Below are 6,000 nucleotides of genomic sequence, written 5' to 3'. Positions count from 1 at the left end.
AGCTTTACTCTGAAAAAGATCTGGGGAAGCCCTCAGTTAAAAACAGGATTAGTGGACTTCTGGTTCTCTTTATGTGGATTTGTGGGTGTGTACAATTAAAAGGAATACATCCCTATTAAAGTAAGCATAAATATGTTCATCACTGTATAATATAGATATAAAAATCGTGGGTATATTCAGTTCCATTCTATTTAGCAGCCTTGTACATGTATGGCCTTAGTCTAAAACCAACTCCCTCAGTGTCTAGCTCTCAATATTATATACTTTAGGTTGATTTTTGTGACTTTTTTCTTTTTAGTTTACTTACTTATTTTGAGACAGAATGGAAGAGAGGTAGAGGGAGGAGCAGAGAAAAAAGAGAGATTGAATCCCGATCAGGCCCTGTACTGTCTGTGCAGAGCTTGACACAGGGCTCAATCTTATGAACCGTGAGATCATGACCTGAGCCGAAATCGAGTCAGATGCTTAGGCCACTGAGCTACCCAGGTGCCCCTGTGATTTTTTTTTTCTCAGTTTAATGCACAGATGCTATCTTTTAGCAAGTCTTTCACTATTATTGCCTCTGTTTGATTTGAAAATAGTGAATATGAAATTCTTCAAGGATTTCTGAGTTCATGTGCTATGTTAATTATTTTCTGATAATAACATAAACGCACACATCATATGCTATAATGTCCTAACAGTCATAAAACTATTTTTAAATAGTCTGTTGTTAATGTAAGGACTGAACTTCTATCTCATGCTGAAACAAATGTTCACCTTTTTTGCATATTTTGTAGCCCAAGATAATAAGCATTTAATGTTCCATTTTGTGGGCAGGAATTGGGGCAGGACTTGGAAAATCCTTACATTCAATCTTTCCAAGTCACTTCAGTTAAGATTCTTGACTTCCTAGCTCTTCTCCTTTACCTTCAAATATATGCCAAAGAGAAATATTTTTTGAATAAGTGTGGATTGTTCCTGAAATTTCGATTTACATATGTGTTTCCTGAAATGTCTTTAAGCAGACATGTCCTTTTATAATTGCTCTGTTTGCATTTAGTGCCAAAGGTAGGCTCTATTCCACAAGCCTGTTTAGGCTTCATCAAATGCACAATTGATTGTGCACTTAGGAGAATTCAAAAGTGATAGGAGAAAAACTTTTGCAGTTTATAATCTATTGCACAAAGTCAGACAAATATGAAAATAATAATATAGGACATTTCCAATAATAAGAAAAAATGTACTTTCCATGCATGAGTGCTATAAACTACAAAACCAAATGACTGGTTTGTGTATCGAGAGAGCAAGGATTTTGTCTTGAGTCAGAGGGCCCTGAGCCAGTTATTGAAATAACGCTGGCTTGAGTCATCACAGAGGAGGATATGGACATTCAGAAAGGAGCAGAAGGGCATGTGGGGTTATGGCCAGAAACAGAATTAATAATTGTGATAACAATGCATCTAGAGATGTGGAGAATGAATAAGAGGGGTTAAGAGGTTGATGTGGCAAAATAAAGGTTATGTTTGCCTCATTTTCATGTAAACTGAAGTCATTTATTATCCACTCTTCTATCTTTATTTCAAGAAATGAAACTCTATCATCTATCTATCTATCTAGCATTCTGTATATCATCTGTCTTTGTAGTTTTCTATAATCTATCATTCATCTATCTATCTATCATCTATCTATGTATATATCTCTCTATAACTTAAAAGTTTACCTTCGCTTATACCTAAGTTAATATTATTGCACCTGTGTTAATGTCCTGGTTTTGACAATGTTGTTTGGTTAAAAGGTGTTGGAACTTAGAAGAGTTGGGTAAAAAGTATACAGGAGCTGTATACTACCTTTTACCCTCATTGTGAGTCTTAATCTACTTTAAAATGAAATGTTATGCCTTAAAAGTTCTTTATTTTTCTTGAGTATGGATATAGGTAACCAAAATACGTTGGAAAGAAAATAAGAATAAGAATTATTCACTTAGATAATAGGTCATAATTGAAAGTAATTTAATAAAAAGCTATCTTTTTTGAAGGAAAAGCTTACGGTTGTTAATATATTTTCATTCAAGTTAGATAACGAAGTTCCTAAAGAATTCTCTGAAAATATGGTAGTCTGAAGAAAATAATCCAACTCTGTGCCAAAGAGAAATTTAGGACAATATGTTTCTGTTTTTGTTTTTTTGTTTTTTTTTTACCAACATGACAAAAACAATGGATAATACTTTTTATCCACCTTTATAATTGTCATAGTCTCTTTTCTAATATAAATACAGAAATGGCATATCCTACATTATTTTATACCTAAAAGTTATATTGAAATAAATCTGGGAAATGTTTCATGATCTTTTTTTTTATGATTCTTTCTCTAACTACACTTTCTGTTGTTATGAAACATGCTTATTTCTACTTTCTTTGAAATTTTTTTGTTTATTTCCATACAGAGTAACCAGTCTTACTACATTTTAAATTTAGCAAACAGAATCTGATTTTTAGCAAAGTTGACACGTTTATGACTTGCTTATTTGTTTTCTACCCAAGTTGGCATTTTTTAAAGTCCTAAAATAATCACTTGGACTTTAACAGCTAACTCAAAGTACTTCTTTAAGCACTTCTTAGAATTAAACCTCTCTGGTGAATGGCTATTAAATGGACTGTTTCCCTAAAATTCTTATCATCTTTGCATCTCACAGCAACTTTTGTCTGCAAATCTGCTAGTGTTTTAGAAATCATTATTTCATTATCTACTATCCCCAAAACTCTTCTGAAGTGTTAGGCAAATATTTTTCTCTTAAATCTTTCTTCATTTCCCAAGTGAAAAAGTTAAGACACAAAAATAAGAAGTGACTTTCCTGGAAAAATACTCATTTTCTGCGGGAGCAGGATATTATAAGAGCATCATGGCCCCAATAATCTCTTCAAAAGAGAGAAAAAGGTGTGTAATGGGTTTTGTGCATCTTCTACCCAGAGACCACAGTCATGAAAGAGAGTATCAGGGGAGAATAGTGTTCTCTAGGTGACCTGAGCAACTTGAATATCCAAGAATAGTGAGTGTTTTTTATATAAGCAACAAAACAAAGGCAGGATATAGCAGCAGACCCTTAATGGACTTAATTAAAGAATACTCATATGACCTGAGTTCTACGCCTTGTAGTTCTTGTATGGCATCTTTGTTAAAACGTCCATTTAAGACAAAGCACGCTACTGAGCATTCATTCATTCCTTAACCAACATTTATAGAATGTGTATTATAATTGTGAATTAGGAATAAACACGAAATAATGTAGCAGTTAAGAGTGTGAGTTTGGGAGTCTCATTTCTTGTGTTTAAATTTTACCTTGTGGCCTTTGTGAGTTTTCTGTTTTTAATTTTATTTCCCTCAATGTATTCATCTGTAAAAGGGTATATAAAAATAGCTTCTTTATAAGTTTGTTGTGACGATTCAGTGAAGTTATGCATGTTAGTTAGTATTATAGGACATAACCTCACGCTGAAAGGTAACAGTGTCGTTGTGGAGGCAGAGAGAGATCAGCGCTGTGATAAGGCTGTGCACAGGATACAATGTAAGGTGAGGCAAACGCATAGGCAAACATATGCTGTAAAACAGAGAAGTCTTTGAGTGCATTGACACAAAAGCTGATTTCAAGGAAGATAGGAATTAACTGGTTGAAATGATTGGAAAACCAGTACAAGTGAATGCCAGAGTCAGCATCTGTGAACATAGAAGTGTAAAATCCTGCCAAAATCGGAGAGTTGCAGGAAATTCCATTCTACTGGAGAAAACATATGTATGCAGAGAGTGGAAGGAGATAGCCCCGGAAAGGTAGGAACAAATTGAGGCTGCCTGTGGAAAGCAGGAGGCTTATAAAGCAAGAACTTGACCAATACAGATTGTGTTTTAGAAAAGACAGTCTGTCAGCAACAGGCAGGGTGCAGGGGGAGGCAGGGTGCCACACCAGATGCAGGAAAATGGCTTAGTGCAACTCGGCAATTGTTTAGATGAATGGTTGAAGTAATGATACTGTGGAGAGAGACCTTTCTGGAAGTTGTTAATATAGATGGGATGTGTGGATTGAAGTTGTGGTGGTGGAGTTGCAAAAGGACTTGAAATACTGAATCTGAGAAACCTGGAAGTGTGCAAATGAAGTTGGCCTGGAAACAGTTGGGTATGGGTTGGGGTGGGGGGGTCTGGAGTTCAGAGAAATATTCTAGGCTACAGGCGTAGATTTCGGAATCTTCGGCAGTTGAGTGGTTTTTGAGGCCAACTGAAGGCTAAAGATGGAGTTGTGGTCGAACACTAATATTTCAGCTGAGAAGCCCAGTGATACAAGATCAGGATCAAAAAACCCTAAAAGACATGGCACTCCTCATCAGTGTTAAATGATACCAGAGTGGATGGGCCAATCTGGATGTGACAGCATACCTTATTAGGAGTAGCTCCCCAATACAAATCAAAACCACACTGAGATACCACCTCACACCTGTCAGAGTGGCTAAAATGAACAAATCAGGAGAACTATAGATGCTGGAGAGGATGTGGAGACACGGGAACCCTCTTGCACTATTGGTGGGAATGCAAACTGATGCAGCCTCTTTGGAAAACAGTGTGGAGGTTCCTCAAAAAATTAAAAATAGACCTACCCTATGACCCAGCAATAGCACTGCTAGGAATTTACCCAAGGGATACAGGAGTGCTGATGCATAGGGGCACTTGTACCCCAATGTTTATAGCAGCCCTTTCAACAAGAACCAAATTATGGAAAGAGCCTAAATGTCCATCAACTGATGCATGGATAAAAAAGATGTGATACACACACACACACACACACACACACACACACACACACACACACAATGGAATACTACTCAGCAATGAAAAAGAATAAAATCTTGCCATTTGCAACAATGTGGATGGAACTGGAGGCTATTATGCTAAGTGAAATAAGCCAGTGAGAAAAGGACAGTTATATGTTTTCACTCACATGTTGAAGTTGAAACACTTAACACAAGACCATGGGGGAAGGGAAGGAAAAATAAGTTGCAAACAGAGAGGGAGGCAAAGCATAAGAAACCCCTAAAGACAGAGAACAAACAGGGTTGATGGAGGCGGGGTTGGGGGAGAGGAGAAATGAGTGATGCACACTGAGGAGGGCACTTGTTGGGATGAGCACTGGGATGAGTATGTAAGTGATGAATCACGGTAATCTACTCCTGAAGCCAAGAGCACACTGTATACACTGTATGTTAGCTACCTTGACAATAAATTACACACACACACACACACACACACACACACACACACACACACACGAGAGAAGCTCCCCTAATATAAGAAAATAGCAAAAAAATGTATATTTCCATTTATCAGTTATAAAGTTAAATGGCTAAGTGTTTGTTTTAGGTTTTTACATGTGTACACCCTTCTTCTGTTGTATTTTCTTTAAAAAAAAAAGTCAACTAATCTTCAATCCTTGATGTAAAACTGAAACATTTGTATACTCTAGACTTTGCTTTATCACTTACCACTGATGGTTGCAAATAAACTGAAACTCTTGGGGGAAAAAGTATGACTGAAACAAATTATACAAATACAAAAAAAACTTGTCTGAAAAAATATGATAATAAGGTACTACTTGGTCTTGGTTAATTTGGGTAAGCTACTTATTTTTATTTTTCAGAATACAGACCACAATTTCAAGCTTCCTTGTACTACACCCAAAGGTATAATTGTGAGGTTACTTTCTTCCTCCTGGAGTTGAAGACTATGCCAGATTCTAACTTCTACACATCCAATCCATTTAAAATTAAATCATTACTGTATTCATTAGAATAAGATTCAAATAGTTCCCCCAAAATACTCTTTAAATAGAAATCTCCCAGAGTGCTTTTACTTAACTCAAAATATGTAAGCTATTCTCTACAGAGTAGATATGATAGTCAAAGAATACAATGAATATAGTTCCACAAAATAAACCCTATTGTTTAAATCTAAAGGTTTTTCCCCCAAAATAATGAAATC

The sequence above is a fragment of the Puma concolor genome, chromosome B1 (assembly GCF_028749965.1).
Source record: "Puma concolor isolate L17-30 chromosome B1, mPumCon1.1.hap2, whole genome shotgun sequence".
Taxonomy (NCBI): Eukaryota; Metazoa; Chordata; class Mammalia; order Carnivora; family Felidae; genus Puma; species Puma concolor.
Note: the sequence above shows the minus strand (reverse complement) of the source record.